This window comes from Nerophis ophidion, linkage group LG24 (assembly GCF_033978795.1).
Source record: "Nerophis ophidion isolate RoL-2023_Sa linkage group LG24, RoL_Noph_v1.0, whole genome shotgun sequence".
Taxonomy (NCBI): Eukaryota; Metazoa; Chordata; class Actinopteri; order Syngnathiformes; family Syngnathidae; genus Nerophis; species Nerophis ophidion.
Genome location: NC_084634.1, coordinates 5,910,767 through 5,916,440, shown reverse-complemented (window position 1 = coordinate 5,916,440; position 5,674 = coordinate 5,910,767). Strand labels below are relative to the sequence as shown.

At 41.5% G+C, this 5,674-nt stretch overlaps 1 long non-coding RNA gene across 1 annotated transcript; it reads right to left on the bottom strand.

The window, feature by feature from the left end:
* Nucleotides 1-1,295: 1,295 nt before the first annotated feature.
* On the bottom strand, nucleotides 1,296-5,206 carry LOC133542539 (uncharacterized). The gene is made up of 5 exons (XR_009804180.1): nucleotides 5,118-5,206; nucleotides 4,933-5,019; nucleotides 4,740-4,826; nucleotides 4,546-4,632; nucleotides 1,296-4,437 (listed from the first exon to the last, which is right to left on the bottom strand). It is a non-coding gene; the product is annotated as an uncharacterized LOC133542539 (long non-coding RNA).
* Nucleotides 5,207-5,674: the final 468 nt, after the last annotated feature.

Here is a 5,674-nt window from a genome sequence, read left to right as displayed (position 1 = left end):
TTTTTCAAACATTATCTCCTCTGAGCTCGTTTGTCGTTTCGGCTTCAAACTCGCACAGAAGAGAGATTGAACCCTCCTGATTAAAAGTTTAGAACAAGAGTTTTGATTACTGCTCCGGTTTTGATTTTACGCGCCTTCAAAGAACCCCTACGCAAAGTTTCCTTAAAAATGTCATTTTTGCCTCTTTGAGCTGTAATTTGACCCCTTTGAAATGCTTCAAAGTGCAAGTTAAAGCTCTACTATACAAAGCAAAAGCCATTCATCAACAACATCCAGAAACGCCGATCTGTAATTTGACCCCCTTACCATGCTTTTAAACTCACCAAATTTTACACACACATCAGGACTGGTGAAAATTGCCATCTAATAAAAAACCAAACCCTAAAAATCAAAATTGCGCTCTAGCGCCCCCTAGGAAAAAACTCAGACAAAACTGCATATAACTTCTGTTAGAAATGTCGTAGAGACATTAAATAAAAACCTCTATGTTGGTCTGACTTAGACCAGGGCTTGAGTAGCGGCGGCAGCAGCCAAAGGCGGACCCGACCAACGCTGCTTGCAGCTTTAATTTATAATTGAATCACTTGTTTACTTTTGTTTTTTTTCAAAAAAATACTTGTTTACTTTTCTTTTTTTCCCAAATAGTTCAAGAAAGACCACTACAAAAGACCACTACAATTTAATAAATCAGAAACTGATGACGTAGTGATGTATTTTACATCTTTATCTCTTTTTTTCAGCCGTGTGTGTAATTGTAATTGTAATTTGCACGTACTTTTCAGACTAAATAGCGCATGTAAAACGGTGATGAGTGTTGATAAATCACACGTGCTGTATAATATATTTGCTTCCCCTCCTCCCGGAATTGTGGGAGCTTTGACAGTCAGCATGTATTTTGTATATTTCATTCATCGTTAATGAAGAGAGACCCAAAATGGATTGCACGCCTTATTTTGCCGACTTTACGGGCGCAATCCACTTTGGACTCGTTTTGTAGATCAGCTTTAGTAGGATTAATAAACAGCTTTGATATTAACTACATTTATCATACCCAACTGTTGTTGAAGCATACTGTGGATAGGAGGAGCCGACGGCGGTGTAGGGCACGCCGCAGCACTGCCCAAGATGGCGGCAAGGAGGCGGAGCGCGCCGAGAGCGACTAATTCAGCTGCGTGGCTCACACACCGGGACACATTTGACCCATCGTCTCATGATGTATAAAAAGGGAGAAAAAGGAGAGATTGAGAGAGGAGTAGGAGAGCCGGCAACAGCGACTAAAGAGCAAGAACGACAGGTTGCAAGACACGAGTGACGGAGACGCAAGAGCGAGACACAAAAGAGCGAGCAGTGGGAGCCATGATGTCGCAAAAGACAGCTGCCTTATTGAAAAATAAGTCAAACCTGCTAAAAGCAATGTCCTTCCTGGGTGGTCCAATGAACCCGAGCGATGACGGCTCAAGACTGTCACACATTGTTTATTGCGTAAAGTTCTGGGGACATACGTATACATCAATCACAAAACAATATTCATACTACAAAAGAAAGTAATAAATATAATTAATAGAATGGATTATAGAGACCCAACAAATGATTCATAAAGTCACACATTTCAAAAGTAAATGATCTTGTATAAAAGACAACTGTTCAAATGATGTATAAAGTAAATAATAATATGCTTCCAGAAGTGGTCCAGAAGATGTTTCAGATGTGAACCAGTAAATATGAACTAAGAGGGATTTATGTGTACTCAAAAGCAAAGGTATGAACACATGTAAAACAAATATGTCACACCCCGCCTCGGGTGAAGGTAATGTAACCTTTGCAAACCAGACTTCAAATCAAGGATGGCAAGGCACGCAGTTGGCAACAGTTTACAAACATTTATTTAAAATCCCAAAAAGTGTCAAAAGGTGAACAAAACAGGAAGACAAAGCACCAACAATCTGTAACAGTAATAAATAAAGACAATATTAGTATCGTGTATTATATTACATTTATATTCTAAATATATTTCAAAGTTCCGTGTGTTAAATAGGCCTATACATAATTAATCAACATAAGCATATTAAAAATAATCAAAATATAAATCATCCATTATATCAAAATACATATATTTACAATCAAAAGGTGAAACATCAACTATATCAAAGTAAAGAATTAAATGACAAAACAGATTTAGCTAAATAAATGAGCAATTAACAAAATCAATTTAACCGGTTACATCACAACATAATCTCATCATCAAAATAACCACCTCAGTAGTTGTTTGACGTATGACGACCGAAACTCTTGGTCAGGACAGAGAACCTCGTCTGGCAGTGACAGGCAGCAGACTGGCAGAAAAATGGCATTTTCCCCACTTAAATAGTCCAAAGCCCCGCCCACTAGCTGGGACCAATTTGACAGGGGAAATTAAGAAAACACTTCTTTTTATAAATGTAACCGTAAATAACCATCAGATGTCTAAAAAGTATTCATATAGTACTTTTGCATTTTTAAAGCAGTCACTTTTGTCCACAGTGTATTCAGGTTTAAACAACACAACTTTCAAATGTCCCTCAGCAACACCCAGCTCCTGACAATCATGGTTTGGCCCAAATTAGGCCTAATTAGTCAAAGCAGGTGTGCTCAGCTACATAAAGCCAACAGCCCCACCCTGACTCTTTTAGCCAGACATGCAGAGCCATGGTGAGTGACAGCTTACAATTTGTTTGTTGAGCATGTTTTCCACTGACTAAAAAAAAATGTGCATGGTTTGAGAGGAAGCCAAAGGTCAAACAGTGACAGTGTGGGGTCAAACTGTCACATCATGTAACATCATATAAAGGACTTCATCTATGGAACCATTTAAAATTGTATTATTTAAAAATAACAAAACTGTATAAAACCACTCTTATGAAAAAGTATAAAAGTGGACTAGACAATTCCAACAGAAAGTTTGATGGGCCTGCTATCTGTGCCCTGGGGGATCACTGGAAGCCGAAGTACTTTAAAGATGGCACAAAGTCTGATGCTGACTTTCCATAAACACTGTGATCTCCTCAAGGCTTTGGGGAACGTTCCGCCATTCTTAGATTTCCAATAAGTGGAAAAATGGCAGAGTCTGAGCAAATTATAAAAATTTGAATGTTTGTCACTTCACAGATGAGTACCTCAGGGATTGAGAATCAGCACCTCCAAATCCGAGTCCATGGTTCTCGCCCGGAAAAGGGTGGAGTGCAATCTCCGGGTTGGGGAGGAGACCCTGCCCCAAGTGGAGGAGTTCAAGTACCTAGGAGTCTTGTTCTCGAGTGAGGGAAGAGTGGATCGTGAGATCGACAGGCGGGTCGGTGCGGCGTCTTCAGTAATGCGGACGCTGTATCGATCCGTTGTGGTGAAGAAGGAGCTGAGCCGGAAGGCAAAGCTCTCAATTTACCGGTCGATCTACGTTCCCATCCTCACCTACGGTCATGAGCTTTGGGTCATGACTGAAAGGATAAGATCACGGGTACAAGCGGCCAAAATGAGTTTCCAGGTCTCTCCCTTAGAGATAGGGTGAGAAGCTCTGCCATCCGGGAGGAACTCAAAGTAAAGCCGCTGCTCCTTCACATCGAGAGGAGCCAGATGAGGTGGTTCAAGCATCTGGTCAGGATCCCTAGGGAGGTGTTTAGGGCACGTCCAACCGGCAGGAGGCCACGGGGAAGACCCAGGACACGTTGGGAAGACTATGTCTCCCGGCTAGCCTGGGAACGCCTCGGGATCCCCCGGGAAGAGCTAGACGAAGTGGCTGGGGAGAGGGAAGTCTGGGCTTCCTTGCTTAGGCTGCTGCCCCCGCGACCCGACCTCGGATAAGCGGAAGAAGATGGATGGATGGATGGATGGTGAATGTTTGTGTTCTGGGGTTTTTAGAGCCAACATTTAAAGGCCTACTGAAATGAGATTTTCTTATTCAAACGGGGATAGCAGGTCCATTCTATGTGTCATACTTGATCATTGTGCAATATTGCCATATTTTTGCTGAAAGGATTTAGTAGAGAACATCCACGATAAAGTTTGCAACTTTCGGTGCTAAGAGAAAAGCCTTGCTTGTACCGGAAGTCGCAGACGATGACGTCACATGTTTGATGGCTCCTCACATATTCACATTGTTTTTAATAGGAGCCTCCAACAAAAGGTGCTATTCGGACCGAGAAAATGACAATTTCCCCATTCATTTGAGTGAGGATGAAAGATTCGTGTTTGAGGATATTGATAGCGACGGACTAGAAAAAAAAAAAATTCTGATGTTTTTAGACACATTTACTAGTATAATTCTGGGAAATGCTTTATCTTTATATTGTGTTGCTAGTGTTTTAGTGAGTTAAATAGTACCTGATAGTCGGAAGGGTGTCTCCACGGGTGTCTTGACGCCCAGTGTCTCAGGGGAGTTGACGGCAGCTATGGACGGCACAAGCTCAGCTAGAAAAAAAAAAATTCTGATGTTTTTAGACACATTTACTAGGATAATTCTGGGAAATCCCTTATCTTTCTATTGTGTTGCTAGTGTTTTAGTGAGTCAAATAGTACCTGATAGTCGGAAGGGTGTCTCCACTGGTGTTTTGATGCCCAGTGTCTCAGGAGAGTCGACGGCAGCTATGGACGGCACAAGCTCAGCTAGAAAAAAAAAATTCTGATGTTTTTAGACACATTTACTAGGATAATTCTGGGAAATCCCTTATCTTTCTATTGTGTTGCTAGTGTTTTAGTGAGTCAAATAGTACCTGATAGTCGGAAGGGTGTCTCCACGGGTGTCTTGGCGCCCAGTGTCTCAGGGAAGATGACGGCAGCTATGGATGGCACAAGCTCAGCTAGAAAAAAAAATTCTGATGTTTTTAGACACATTTACTAGGATAATTCTGGGAAATCCCTTATCTTTCTATTGTGTTGCTAGTGTTTTAATGAGTTAAATAGTACCTGATAGTCGGAAGGGTGTCTCCGCGGGTGTGTTGACGCGGAGTGTCTCACGGGAGTCGACCGCAGCTATGGACGGCACAAGCTCAGCTAGAAAAAAAAAATTCTGATGTTTTTAGACACATTTACTAGGATAATTCTGGGAAATTCCTTATCTTTCTATTGTGTTTTAGTGAGTTAAATAGTACCTGATAGTCGGAAGGGTGTCTCCACGGGTGTCTTGACGCGCAGTGTCTCAGGGAAGATGACGGCAGCTATGGACGGCACAAGCTCAGCTAGAAAAAAAAAAATCTGATGTTTTTAGACACATTTACTATGATAATTCTGGGAAATGCCTTATCTTTCTATTGTGTTTTAGTGAGTTAAATAGTACCTGATAGTCGGAAGGGTGTCTCCACGGGTGTCTTGACGCGCAGTGTCTCAGGGAAGATGACGGCAGCTATGGACGGCACAAGCTCAGCTAGAAAAAAAAAAATCTGATGTTTTTAGACACATTTACTATGATAATTCTGGGAAATGCCTTATCTTTCTATTGTGTTTTAGTGAGTTAAATAGTACCTGATAGATCGGAAGGGTGTCTCCACGGGTGTCTTGACGCGCAGTGTCTCAGGGAAGATGACGGCAGCTATGGACGGCACAAGCTCAGCTAGAAAAAAAAAATTCAGATGTTTTTAGACACATTTACTAGGATAATTCTGGGAAATCCCTTATCTTTCTATTGTGTTGCTAGTGTTTTAGTGAGTTA